We start from the raw sequence: 15,282 nt of genomic DNA, 5'->3' as shown, positions 1-15,282 counted from the left end.
GGACTCAAAACTGCCATCTATCTGTGTGGCAAGGTACTTCTCACCTTACCCTTTGCATTTTCACCTCTCATTTATGGCAGATGAGAAAATATTCAATCAGAATGTTCTATGCATTTCTGATAATATTGCATTTCCTTTATTTTATGTCATAATTTTCTCTCTTTTTTTATAGCACAGCATTAACATACTAAATCACCAATACAGACTGACTAGGCACTACTCCATTATTGGTTTAGTCTCTACAACATAGCTCTGGGCTAAACTTAAATACATGTCTCTATATGTGTGCCTCTGCTCACATGACACATTGCTCAAGCTCAAATTTAACCAGCAGCTGTCTGCTGTATGTCACCCAGTTCTGTCCACACAACGTGTAGCAGATCCACTGATCGCCACGTCAGGCGGCCGCACACATGGCAACGCGGGCGCTGACCGACTCGAGTATCCTCCAGACAGTCGGTGTTAGCCGATGGCAGATTAAGGGAAATTAATGAGCTCTTAAAATGAACGCATCAACCAACCTGTGTGCTGCCGGCTGCAAGACGATTACATAAACCAAACACACAGGAGCGGAGAGAGACACAGCCCAGTGGGCAGGCTGGATGAACACACAAAGATGGAGACCGCTCAATCACTATGGTTACACAGATGGGCCCCAGAGAGAGGCCGGCCAGCACCGAGGCTGGAGGCAAACCATACACAAAAAACTAAGACAGATAAACTCACACACACACACGCACACCCCCGCCCACGCACACCCCGTGCTTGTTGCATGCTTGCTTTTACAGCCATTTCTGAATGAAAGTTCAGTCTTTTGCATCATAACTCGTAATGCTTCTCGTTGACAGGTTTCTGTTGACGTGGGCCACATCGGTTTTTTACATTTCTCGTGTTACTTTGTTTAAAAGAGAAAAGTGTCAAGGAAAGGTAGCTTGCTCCTTTAGGGGGTTAAACCACACCGCAGACTAACTCGTCCCCACCTTTGCACTCGCCTGTCTTTTTCTCTCCTTCTCCGTTCTTTCTTCAATCAATCCCCAAAAGAGAATATGTTGTCATCCCTCCCATCTCAAAGGGCTCTGCAGCCTGACAACCCAGCAGCCTGTTGTCCTCCCAGCAGGCAAAATACACTGCAGGAGGAAGAGATGAGATATTTGTTGGACTTAGGGAGTAAAATAGAGCAAGTATGACTGAGGCTAAAATAGTCTTAAATTAGACCTGTGGGTTGAGGTACCCACATATCTGACTGTTGTTGGTGTAAAAATAAAATGGCTGCTGATTTCAAAACTATTCATGTAAAATTTTCCACAGTTCGTCCTCTTTCTCAGATGGATGGATTACTAGGGGCATGCTGAGACATAAAATACAGAAAATTATGAGAACTTACTCTCATAATTTTATTCTTGTTGTAGTATTACTACGAGAATAAAGTCGTACAAGAATAAAGTCAACTTAATAAGAGAATAAATTTGTACTATTACCAGAAAAAAGTCACATTACAACTTTATTCTCCTAATACTAGAACTTTATTCTCATAACACTGGGACTTTATTCTGGTAGTACTATGATTTTATTCTCTTATTATGTCAGCTTTATTCTTGTAAGACTTCCTTCTTGTAATATTATGACCTAATCCTTGTATTATTTTGACTTTATTCTCTTACAACTCTATTCTCATACTAAGTGGTCATAGTATAATCACTTTGTTCTCATAATGCTATGACTACTCTTATACTATTTTGCTTTTATTCTGTTACAACTTAATTCTTGTAATACTGTGACTTTACTATCATTATGCCTTTATTCTCATAATTTTATTACTTTATTCTTGACATTTTATTTATGTATTTCTTCTTTCCTTTTTTAATCTCAATCATCTCTTAACCACAAGTTTCTATGTGTTTTATTGTGATTTTATACAGATATAGTTATAGACCAGAACAAAATAACTCATTGTGAAGTGGAAGAGCATCTATCAATCCAAGAGGTCAATGTTACTCTGCAGAGAGCCACTGCTCAGGTGGGAGGACCTGTCCTGAGGACAACAAATCTAGCTCTTATAAAAGTGGCAAGAGGAAAACTTTTGTGAAAAGAAAGTCATAAAAATTCCCATTTGCAGGTTTTGTCGAGCTGTGTAGGGGAGCACATGTGGAAGATGTGGTCTGGTCACATGAGACCAGCAGCATTAAACTGTTTGGTAAATCACTATGTGTGTTGAAAAACTACATTGCACATCACCCGGAGCACACTGCCCACTCAGTGAGTCAGAGTTAATGTCCTTGATTTTTTTTTTTTTTTTACCAAATCAATGTACAGACTAAGAAAGCATAAAGAGGCTGAGTTTAGAGTATGATTTCCAGAAAGCATAAAGCACAATAACACGGATATATGTGTGTCTATTGTTTGCACCTTTGGTAGTTGTAATTTCAGGTTTTGTATTTCCTGTTTGTTTTCCTACATTGCAGGGTTTTCATGCGACCAGCGTCTCTGTTTCCTTGCACTATGTATCAGGGCATTGATATCACAAGCAATCACTGGAGGGCCGCTGCAGGGAAGCGGGTGTTGATGGATGTAGTCACGGCTGTCACTCGTGATCAGATCAACCGAGACAAGGTCTTAGTCTGATTTGACATGTCAGTTCTTGCCATAAAATATGCATTGTGTAAAGTGTCTAGAGAAATATTCTCAAACTGACGTGGGTACAAGTGGTCGATTGCCAAGCAAACTGCTGGTTTCGGAAAGGTGCAAATGTTGATAGAAATCACATCATCCAATAGTGGATGATAGAGTGATAGAAGATATCTAATGTCCAACAGACGTCATGGAAACTGGGACCACAGACATCCAGTGACTTTCACTAAAGACCTTCATTGATCCGTATACAACCTATTTTCCATTCTTGTTGAAAGACCAAATGACGCGATTTTATTACACAACTGCAACAATGAGAACCAATTCCGGCAGTTCGAAGCTCTTAAGAGGGAAATGGATGACCCAGACATGTGCAGGAAGTACAATTAAAAACCTCTCTCTCTGCAATATGCTGCAGGAGAAGAATAAGTGTTGTCCTACGGGTACATGAGGTATTTTTCAGCTGGTAGTTTTGCAAAAACAGCTATTTTTAACTCTATTAAATTATTGTATTTGGGGTGCTGTGGTGGCGCAGGGGCAAAGCATGACTCGCGTGTTGTGGCCTTTGTCCTCGTGGCGGTGGTCGCGGGTTCGATTCCCTGCCTGGCGACGTTTGCTGCATGTTTTCCCCCTCTCTCGTTGCCCTGTTTCCTGTTGAACTGCTTTCAAATAAAGGCCACTAGAGCCAAGAAAATACATAATGTATCTCTAAAAATGTGCATATTATGTTATTAACGCCACATACACTTTACATATATTTTCAGCTTATGAATTAATTTTCAGGGGGTTTTATTTCTCCACATCTATAATTTGCTCTTGGTTTTACCATCCTAACCACATTGCCTCCATGACATCCCTGTTTCCTGTCGCTGAGCCATCTTTTGTCTCTCGCTTTTGCACGGAGCGGGAGAGCAGGGGCGAGGACGGTGACAGGCACACTTTTTGCAGAACCAAACCGGTCCGTCTAGCAGCGATCAGACCTGAGGATGCGGTGAACCTGTTGTCAGCGTGTGACACCAAGACCGGCAGCAGGCTGCCAGACAAAACCAGTCAAGTGCAAAACTAATCTACAAATCCATTTTGCTCGAGAGCAGCAGAACACAGCCCGAGGTGGCATAATTGTGCTCGGAGTCACAAGGACTGCCACGGCGTTTTTCTTGTCTTTTTTTTTTTGTTTCTCGCGGTTACGGGAGGCCAGATTTAACGGCCCATTTCTGCGGCGCTCCATCCATCTCTAAGCTCTTTTTGATTGCGCAGACATGCTGATAATTGCATGAAAAACAAGCCCCGCGTAGGAGTTTGTGTGTCCGTGTATGTGTTCGCAGGATTTAAAGCCTCGCTGCATTTTATGAGCAATAAGCTGCTGTTTGTGATCCTCTGTGGATGCATAGATAATGCACATCTTAGTCAGCAGACTTGTAGGTGTTGGTAATAAATCTCTAATCGGGGTAATAAACTGGGAACAGGTGAGAGAAAGACGGAAATAACCGAAAGGTAAAACTGTAACGCATATGGATGATGCCATCAAAGTCTGACACATTCTTATTTCATTTGAATATGATTTCAGATATTGAAATTGAAAACAGATAGATGTGACTAACCCAAGTCAATCCACATCATTGCTGTACTGCAAAGGCAATATTGCCATTCTGACAAGAGACGCCTAGGTAGTTAAAATTTACACGAGCAGGATCAGTTTAATATCATTGTAATAGAGTTCAGGGTTTTTGAAACCATCATTCCTAAAGACTTATGAAAAAACCCACCCTTTTAAAAAATTGAAGATCTTTCTTTTCTGTTACATCATTTGTGTTCTTCCTGTTTCTGTACTTCTTATTTGTTGAATTCCTGTGCTTCTTTCCTGCCCTTTCCCTCCTGAATCTGCTTCCTCCCTGTTTGGTGCTGCAACTGTAGTGTAATTGACAAGCCCTCCTGTGAAGACTATTTTTTTTAAGGTTTTTCAAAACGCACATTACAACACAAATGCAAAAAAACACACACAAGCTCATACACTAGCAGTAATGCTGCACTCTCACTCTTTGTTGCTATGACAGTCCTGTCATTCCCATCTAGATCTTAGTTTAGATGAGCTGAACAAGATGGCAGAGCGTACTACATCTCTCTGGTTCTCTTTGCTGCTGGTTGAAGTGACGGCGTGTGTGTGTGTGCGTGTGCGTGTGTGTCTCTGAGCATGTCTATTTACTTTTTGCACATGCTGAGGGGAAATGAATTTGGTAGCAAACTAGTTACCATTTGGAGTTAAAATGCAAGTCACTGAGATATAAATGTTTTCATTTCGTTGAATTTCAAATAAATTCTCATTCTCATATTTCCCAGCTTTACCTGCCGGAAACCAAACTGAGTTTGAAATGTTGAATACAAAACTTAGTTGATTGGAGTTTGGAATTCCTACCAAACATGGAGAGGCAGCATTCGGATTTTATGCTCCTCAAATCTGGAACAACCTTTCAGAAAACTGCAAAACAGCTGAAACAGAGAGCTCCTTTAAATGAAGGCTAGAAACCTACTTGTTTAGAGTTGCCTTTAGTTCTTATATATGGATCACTGATCAATACATTTCATGTACATTTGCTTGATGACGGTGTTTGACAAAATGTAAATGCTTAGTGTTTGTTTCATAATTTGTTACAATATTGTGTTTTTATGATGAACTGTCTTTGAACTGTCACTTTGACTAGACACTTTGAACTGTCTTATTGCTGACATGTGCAATGATACTAAACTTGATTTGATTTTAATAAAATTCTGATTCTGTTTAAATGCACAACTTATCAAAATAATCACTCTTCTACATTGAGAAAACATTTAGGCAGTTATTTCAGCTATAAGGAGAAGAAAGAGTTCTTCTCTTTTCTTGTGAGACTTCAATATTTCAGATGATCAAACCAAGAGTAAAAATAAAAAGCAGCCAAGCACCCATAAAAGTGTGCCAAATCTTCCCTGTCAATTCCAAATTGCTTTTCTGCTATTGACTCTTTTTATGGGGTTTATTGTATTGGATGGTTGAAGAACCAACAAGACATATTGGAATCAAACAGAGCCCTCAGTAGTATGTGGGAGAGCCATACCTAACCACAACAGACTGGCACCTCCCACTCATGCTGGTCACCAGCTTGGTCACATAATGCTTTGCGATGCCATCCCACCGTTCAGCCGGCGTTTGTGGCTTTGTCAGTCCATTTGGTTGTGTTGATCACTCTGGCTCAAAAAAAAAAAGCACACCCAAGCTGATCCAACAAGTGATTAAAGAGGTTGAGATCTGGTATTATGGACAGGAAATAAAATCTCCTCAAATTGTAAATTTTGATGTTATTCTCTGATAAAACCGACTCTGTGAGGGAGAGTGTTGTCATGTTGGAGGACAGAGTCTGGCCCCAAAGAGTGGAGATCTTTGGGAGCTGTCATCCCGTGCCATCATACTGCCTCTACCAAAAGCTGTTTGGTATTGATAGAGTGGATTTGCCACATTCTCGACTGTGATGCTCAACCAGCAAAGCCATTTTCCTCCACTTCCTCCAAAGTGTAGCACCGTTCAGACATGCAAACAGATTTATTACCAATGCAAAAAATTATATGTATTTAATACATTTTTTAGATTACATTCAGTATATAAATCCTTTACCTTGTTTAGATTATAAATTTGTATTTGTACGTGGAAGAATGTTAGGACTGCATTTTTCCAGACTTAATCTCGGCTTAAAATTAAGTCAAAATAAGTCACATGTAAATGTTACCTTGTAGTTGAAACAAAGTTAGCTAACTTGTCAAGTGCAACCTTCCACCCTCTTCACATTCTTCTATTATTTAACATTTATGTATAAATACAATTGCAAACTTTCTCTGCTTGTCCTAAAAAAATTAATTTTCTTCACTTGACGGTAAAAAAACATAGCTGCTGTTTCCATGGAGCTGAGGTCAGCAGCTACCTGTCCGCTCAAAACCTTTAGAAAAGAAAAATTCGATTGTAACATTTCGTTTGTTTCTCTTGGGGACACAGCTTCCAAAATATAAAACATAAAAATAAAAATTGCTGTGCATCTGAATGTTCCTTCTTGCTGCTTTTCTCGTTTCTAAAAATGGGTCATTTTCTCTTCTTTTTTTTTCTCGTCCCCGTTTCCTTTCAAGCTGCGCTCGATTCAGCTCGCCTGACATTACTCACCTGACTTCCTGTCCCAGGAGAGAGCGTACTTGAGACAAACAGCCAAGTCGCATTAATATCTGCGCGAGCGTGCGTTTAAAAGATATACGTCTAAACTCCGCCGTTAACGTGAGAGTTGTTTTATCCGCACAGGCGTGCTCTTCTCCGCAGCAAACTGCAGGCTTCATCCATTCCTAATTAGTGCGTGATCGATAGGTGGTCGTTGTGATGCAGTGCGTGGGAAGCCGTGTCAGAACAGGGGAACAGTGACATTTCGGCAGATGGGGATTACTTGACCTTATTGTTGTGATTAGAATTCAGCCCCTGGTCCCCAAAGAGATGACCTCACCTTGTTCACACTGTGCCGAGAAGCCGGAGGTTGTTAAAAACTCATTCTTCTCCTCCAGCCACGTTCTGCCTTACCCTGAGCCATTCGCTGGCATATTTCTTTTTCTAATGCTTTTTTATTTCCCACTCTGCTGAACTGTCGTCTCAGTATTACGTATCGCAAGATTTGTAATTTCTGCTGCAGCGTTCTATTGGCTTTAGGCGTGCGTTTTCATGGAAGTGCTTTGCTGTGTTGCACATAAAGCATGTAAAGTGACAAAATGCTGGAACAAAAACAACAAAAAAAAGGAAGAACACAAAGCAATTTCTGTAACAACTCAGTGTGACTTTTTTAAACAACCCAATATGACTTCTTAAAAAATACACACACTATTTTATTAAACAGCACAAGGTTTTTGTCTTACGAGACGAACCACAATCTACAAAATAGAAACAGAGCAGTGCTGGTTTTGACTCCCTTTACACTTAAAGGGCAGATATTATGTAAATTTGACTTTTTTGAGCTTCACAGCATGCTTTATTCCCTCATCAAAAACATACTTGGAGTGCTGCTTTGACTCTTTCATGCCTGTTTGAGAAATTCTTAAAACTCAGCAATTAACAAACACCTGGTGGAACTGCCGGTCTGCTGAGCTCAGCATGCAAACCTGTTTATAACGACTGAAGGCAGTGTAGTTATTGGACTGTGCTACAAAACGGTATTATGTACCTGGGTGGAAAAAATACATAGTACCACCCCTTTAATAATGTCACACCATGACATTAAAAAATCAATTACAACGTTTATGATCTCTATAGAAATTCAAGAATATCATATATGTTCATTTTTCTTGAAATCCGGAGAACAGTATTTGAAAGAGCAGCATCCCTGCTCGTCTTTTACCGAAGTTGCCATCTAATCCTGCCCAGACGGGTTCACAGTGTTCCATGCTGTTTCTTTTAATGCTTTTGGAACTGTGACTGTTATCTCATTAAATTGTCAAAAAAATAAAAAATTTAAAAACTTGTGCAGAGATTGATACATGCTGCGAATGCAAAAGGGCTTTCAGGTGAGGTGAAGCACACACACCTCCAAACTGCACATATGGAAAGGTCACTGGGAGACTGAAGGTAACTGGACATTTCTCTGATGCCAATTCAGATGCAACAGTTATTTGCCACAATGGCAAAGAGAAATCCTGTGATAATATTTAACGATAAGAGAAGGTGAGAAAAAGAAGCTGATAGTCATTTTTAACGAATTGGACTCACAAAAAAAGCAACTTAAGGTTTCATATTTTTAGTGTCTTAAGCTGAAAATGACCAGTGAAAAAGCCCACTGTTTGGACTTTTTTTTTTTTTTTGACCACGATTCATTCTGACTACACTTACCAAGATATTTACTATGTTGTCAATGTTGTCAACATTATGTTGTGCTATTTTAAATGATTATTACTTCAATTTTTACAAGTTTTAAGATGTACTGATTAGCTGTTGGTATAAGCACTATGACGCAAACATGGGCCTGCTGTTCTGCTCAGTTTGTCTATGTCGATGTGTGTCTGTCCTTATCAAATAAACTTAAGTAAACAAATACTGATTAAATTGATCATTTTTAAACTCTGGTGGATTGTTGAAACAGGTAGGAAAGTCTGTAGTCCATTAATGACCTGATTTAAAGTGTCATTTTAAGACGAATTTGTAAAATAAAAAATCAGGAAACAAAAGAATGATCTAATTTATTCATCAGTAACTCAACAACTTTTTAAAAACATTCTAACTCTGCTAACAGTTTAGTTGGCTTCTTGTTTTATCATAAATCACAAATGCTGCTGGAAGCTGGTTGAGTTGCAATGTGCTTTCAACATGGACTGTTTAACAAAGAATGAAAGGTTTGACAGAACATATTGTGTCTGTTGATGCTAGCCAATGGTAAACGGTTTGTGTCAGGTGACATTCACTGTCATGTTTTGCAGACAGGCTAAAACGTTGAACTGCTGGTAAACAGAGCTGTGGTAAACTGCAAACTTACTCCTACGACTTTGTTTTGCTACCACAGAAAAATTGGCAACACGAGATTGTAACATGACAAAGTAACAACTGCCGTCTGAATCCCTGGCAATTAAAATAACAGCAAACCTGTTTTAGCAATCCACCGGAGCTTAAAAATGATCAACATCAGCCATTTCATTTGGCCAAAATAAGCAATCCGAGGCAGCCTATATTTGTCTGCAGCTATCTGCAGGTGTTGGTCGTAAAATTCTTTACAGTCTATTTCCTGTTTTAAGACGCCCTCTCACACTGATTTGCGACTGCTTTCCGAAACGCTTTATGGCTTGAGGATGGCGGCCCAAGGTTTCACCGCCGCCAGAGCACAACCTGTGGGCGAATGGCACTATAGCGGCGCAGAGCGACACCGTCACTCCGGGTTGTGCGTTATGGGTCTCTGGCGGCAGAGTGAGGATGGAGATGAGATGCTCTGGTTTCCCTGGAATAGAGAGGAGAGGGAGTCAGGTGGTTGATGGGAGAAACCCAAAACTGTCACACCTGTTCGATGTCAGCTTCGCTTATCGGAGTTTCTCCGGCTCAGAAGACGCCCGCCGCTCTGTCAGTGTGCGAGGAGAGAAGAGATCGTTAATTGCCGTGCGCACACACAAACTGGATCCTGGAACTTGATAATAGTGTGATGGTTCCAGCAGAGAGAGAGAGGAGGACAGGTGTTGGGCAATGGTAGCGAAAAATGAGGATGGCGCTGCGAAGAGGTCGGCGCCCCCTGTGGAGCGGGTATAAGACCTCCTCTGTAGCCTCCTTCTGCTGCCAGCTAAGTGATAACATGCATGAGCGAACCTCGGGTGGAAGAAGATGGGACGATGAGGCGAGAGGGGGAAGGATTGGAGAAAGCAGGACAAAATTGACACACTTAAAGGAGTAAAGTGGCCTGAAAGCCTCCCACATACCCCCCACCCCTGTGCGACCCCCTTCTGCTCACATGGGAGGGTATGGCAGGGGGCTTACTGAGAAGGTTAGACTCCATTAAAATTGCAGCATGTTTACATAAAAAGGGAAGGCTTTTGCCGGCTTTACTTCCTGCCTTACATCACCCTCCTCCCACGTAACGCATCACTGAAATAAAACTTCATTTTGTTCGCTGATTCTTCTTAACCGCACAATAAATAAAAATCTTTAGCCTGAGTAAAAGAGGTTGAGTTTCTTCTCAGAATCACTCAGCGAGCTGCATTTTCTTAAAACTACAGCAATCAGCGCCTAAGAGCTGCACGGTAATTTCCCGGCGATGGCTTACATTGTGTTAAATGCATTACAGAGTTGCAAAGTCACTCCCCCTCCTACCCCCCGTACACCTATCAGCTGCTATTTTGGTGCACTTTGCAGTTATTTAGCCTCGGGATTATTCAAGAGACTCCATTGCAAGGTCCATTTGCTTTCTGATTTCTTTTTTGTCAGACTGGTTTTCTCGATATCGCGCTGATGATGCCACCCACCCCTCACGCTCTCCCCCCTTCGCCTTTCGCTCGGGCGCTGCGGGCCGAATGCCCTCTTGTCTATTTACCCTCCCAGCCTCTTCTGCAGCAGCTCTGATGGCGCATCGAGCCCCAGCGATGGTGCAGAGCGCCCGGAGGAGAGAGAAAGAAAGATGAAGAGGGATGCTGAATACAAAGGAGTGGAGAGAGGGAGAATGGGACTGGCTGTAGATGATGAAAAAGAAAGAAGAGTGTTTCATTGAGAGGCTCTCTGATGAAGGAGGAATGTGACGACTGAAGGGGGAGCGCATGAGTGGTATTAAAGTGGGGGAGCTTGTCCTGATAGAAGTGATGAGGCTCCCCACTGGTGCCAAAACGGATAAGATGCTGCTTTTGGTGGCGCCTCTGACATGGGCATGTACCTGTGCTGGAGTGACTGGTTCCCATTACGGCTCCTTCACTGGTCCAGGTCAGATCGCTTTTTGTGAAAAGTGACTTTGATCTCAAGAGTGTGATTTTGCGGTTGGTGCGTTAGATGAAATAGTTTTTCCTTTTAATGAAGCAACCCTCTTTAACCAATAGTAGTCAATATATTTATTGTGCAAAACAGATACATTTGATGGCTTCAAATAACCTTCTAACCTCAATAGTGAAGCCATATTTTTAGCTCCATCTATTTTCTCATCAACTTTGTTAGCTGCCCATAAAAAACCGGCATGATGCTGCCACCACAGTTACATTTATTGGAGAAACGTCTTGGAAGGAGTATTTTTACTGCACTGTACTTTTTACCTTTACTTGAGTAATTTTATAATGAAGTATCACTAATCTTTCATGAGTAAAATTTCCTCATACGCCACAGACACAGACAGTAGTTTCACTGAATGAAGACACAGACACACACCTGCAGTTTTTGTTAAAGTTTCATGAGTTTTATATTGAAAGAAATTGATTTGGAAAAATGTTCCTTTTGCCTGACTTTATTATTTCGTAAAACACCAAAGTTCCCACATACCTTTATATGTCTGATTATGTAAATGTTTAAATATCAAACAACTGTTGTTGTCTTTGTGTCAAATACTTTTTTACACGTACTTGAGTAGCTTTTTTGGATGACTATTTGTTATTTGTATTAGAGTAAAAATATGTTAAAGTAATAATATGTGAGTATAATTTATGGTTACTTTACTCACCAATTGTTACTTTACTCACCAACAGTAATTTTTTTATTTTCAGTAGCTTCATCTCACTCTAAATAGGACTTTGAAAAAGTCCATTCTTCAGCTTACTGTTTATTTATTTAGTTTATAACTAAGAAATAAGTGTCTACAGTCAAATTACAGGTCCCAAAAAATATTGGCATTGCTGTCATTTCTTTAAAAAGAAATATAACTGTGGCATTTTGTAATTTATGCTTTTTTTTCTTTTTCTTTTTGTTACGTATTCCATGACTTTCTTTTTCCCTGAGCAGTAAAAAGGACATCACACAGAAGCCTGTACAAAATTTGTAAGCTATAATGTATATGCATTAGTCAGAAAAAGGCTGCCAGAAATAGGCTGCCTTACTGAAGTCAAAGCAAAAATTACAAATTGAGTAATTGAGTATAATTCGAACTGTGACAGACAAAGCTAGATAAAGACATTTTTTTCCTTCCCTACATTGACATTCAAGATCATAATAAAAAAAATTTAAACACCAAGTTTTCATCATGCAGTTTCTTGGTGTTGAATATCAAATGATTAATTTCAAGAAAAGCAATGTTACATTGTTGTAATGCAAAATGATTCAATAATTGTCAATGTAATCCTGCACATTTTGCACGAGAGTGGTTCTTCGTGATGACTAACAATTTATCTTACTTTTCATTTTTCAATTAGCATTTTGCAAAGGCTACTGCAATGTGCAGCGAAGGCCGCATTATTTGGGGGTTGAGGGTGGCGACGATATCTGCTCAAGTTGCAACCAATTATCCCTCACAGAATAATTGGAGGCAAGAAAACAGCTATTCACAGGAAAACATCCTTTGGGGGGGGAAATTATTATCCATCTGATGGCCAAGAGAGGAAAGGAAGAGGAAAGATATTAAAAGAGACATTAAAGCCGTTTGTGCAGACAATTTGGGTCGGGGTAGTTATTATGATTTGCACACTTTGGGGAACTTTGAAAATAATTGGAGAGCTATACTCCAGTCCTCTGAGGTAAAATTATAAGACAAAAAGAAAACATCAACTTGAAGTTAGTTTTTTTTTTTTTAGTTACACACCCACACAGCGGGATCATGACAACATCCCGTTCTGGATTGTTGAATTGTAGCAGCGTTTTTAACTGTATCTAAATATCAATCTGAACAAAAATGAACTTATAGATGAATTTAAAGTGACTCGAAGCACTTGACTGCATAAATAAAAAACAGATTATTGCAGACAAGATGCTCATGCACTACATGGCTGTAATGTGAAACCGACACCGAAAACGTACTTCAGGCTTGTAAATGAATATTTAATTGTATGAGTCACTGTGAAACGTGTTTATTATGTATAATTACAGTGGTAAACAAAGATGGCTACTTATCTGCTGAGGAGCCTGATAAAAAATGAAAGGCAAAGACTGATTACACTAGTTGTAAACGGCGCTAAATTAAATAAACAACAGAGACAAATAATCTACCCACGATATTAATTTGAACAGAGATTATTACCTTTGTAATGCGTCATATTAACCAAAACGCCTTGACAATGGCAATCAGTGATGAATGTTTTACTTTTGTCCTGAATCTGTGCAGTTTTACATGAAAGCAATCTTAAGCCGTAGTTGTATACTGATATTAATTATTAATCCAACACTGCATAACTGCAGGCAAATCTTCAGCTAAGATAAAAATGGTCGTGAATTATTTTTCGTCTTTTATGGCTGCAAAATGACTCATGGTCAGACCCAACATAAAGCAAAACTGTGTGTTTGTGCGTTCGCAGCTTCGCTCTGAAGCTCGTAATTAGCATCAGGTGCTGGAAATTATTGTTTACTCCAAAAAGCCATAATTGCTTCAAACAGAGTGCCTTGTAAAAGCATTAACGCCGGTTGAACTTTTACACATTTTATCGCATTATAACCACAAAACTTCTGTGTTTTTACTTGGCTTTTGTTTTTTGAGAGAGAGCTATGCAAAGTAACACATTATGCTGAATATGGATGCAGTCTTCTGATTTATAAGTTTGTAGAACCACTTTTCATTTTAATTACAGCGGCGAATCTTTTGGGGTCTGTATCTACCTACTTTCCATATCAAGAGACCGACATTTTGTTCCTATCAGAAGAACTCAAGGTCAGTGAGATCAGATGGAAAGTGTCTGTGAGCATCAAGACTTCTTAATTAGATGTTGACCTATAACATTCAAGGACATAATCCAAACCATTGTAGCTCCGGCTGTATGTTAAGTGTAGTCTTGGCTTCACCGTAGTTCCATTAAATCCATCCAGATTCCACGTCCATGCTGATAAAAAGCATCAAAATTTTGACTGGTGGGAATGGTGCGTTGAGGGTGCTAACATGTAGAGAAAAGAAATCAATAGATTTAATTCTTATCAAATCAGAGCACTGTTTTTTCTCATGTTTCCTGCTGTTAAGCAGTATTGTCACTCTCATGGAAGGCAAGTTTGTGAAGTGAGCAACCAATAGTTGTGCTGCCAGAAGTTTCTCCCACCTGAGCAGTGAAGCTCTACTGCTCCTCCAGAGTTGGCATCAGTCAATTGGCTTCCTGCACCTGCCTGCCTAAAAAGCACAAAGCAAGTCTTCATCCAAGTCTCCATGTTTGTTGAAGATAGCGCACCTGCTGACAACAAATGAAATGTGGTGTAGCTACAATTGAGAATATCATCACTGTAGGAATGGTGGCAGCATCATGAAATATTTCAATTGGTAAAGGTGATATAGATGGTCGTAGATATAGATATAGATGATATAAAGTGACGGCATTTCCAGCTAAATTACTCCCTGACGCACCAATGCATAAGCTACTGTGCCAGTGGAGGAAGTATCGCCCCCTTCAGGTTTAAACTATTAAAGTCTTGAGACGCTTCTTAAACTTTTAGTTTTTATGTCAAATAACAAAAATTTCTATTTAATCCTAAATAAAATCTCCTGATTTCGAAACATCAAACCTCTCAATCCAATCCAGTGATTTTTTTTCTTTTATCACTACGACATGCCTACGTTTAATTTGGCCTGATAAGGCAACGACCTCAGGAAACTCCGAAGCAAAGTTACTTTTTGAGTGAAGACACCGTTGCACTAACAATATTGGTCCTTCTCCCTTGCCATCTGCAGAATGATGAATTATGAGGCCAAGTCTAACTCTGGTGCAGCAGTAGCTCACACCTGACAGCCCAGACAAGATCAATATTTGATTTAGAAAGTGTGCCACCACCTGCCAGGGTCTCTCGGGGTTCACAGACTCTCACATCTTTGCCCCAAAACACCGGTTCTTCTTCTGCTGATATTGTAATGGCCTGTACATTATCAGTCCAGATTCAGGATGAGGTTTTCAATCCATCACCGCTAATCATACACTATACAAAAAATCAAAAAATGTTTGACCTGCTGGTGAATTCAGCAAAGGGCTGGACAATATGGCTGGAAAACGGATCACAATATAAGCCAAAATCAATAATTGTCCATATTGATAATTATT

The 15,282-nt window shown here is 39.9% G+C and overlaps 1 protein-coding gene and 1 long non-coding RNA gene across 3 annotated transcripts in view; one reads left to right on the top strand and one right to left on the bottom strand.

Moving 5' to 3' along the window:
- Window positions 1-15,282, top strand: part of schip1 (schwannomin interacting protein 1) — a 266,812-nt gene that overhangs the window by 187,312 nt on the left and 64,218 nt on the right. The window lies entirely within an intron of this gene.
- LOC116737542 (uncharacterized) lies at window positions 4,790-9,005 on the bottom strand. Its single transcript, XR_004342841.1, has 3 exons — window positions 8,995-9,005; window positions 5,332-5,341; window positions 4,790-5,128 (listed from the first exon to the last, which is right to left on the bottom strand). It is a non-coding gene; the product is annotated as an uncharacterized LOC116737542 (long non-coding RNA).

The sequence above is a fragment of the Xiphophorus hellerii genome, chromosome 18, assembly GCF_003331165.1.
Source record: "Xiphophorus hellerii strain 12219 chromosome 18, Xiphophorus_hellerii-4.1, whole genome shotgun sequence".
Classification (NCBI taxonomy): Eukaryota; Metazoa; Chordata; class Actinopteri; order Cyprinodontiformes; family Poeciliidae; genus Xiphophorus; species Xiphophorus hellerii.
Note: the sequence above shows the minus strand (reverse complement) of the source record. Positions and strands in the feature narration are given on the sequence as shown.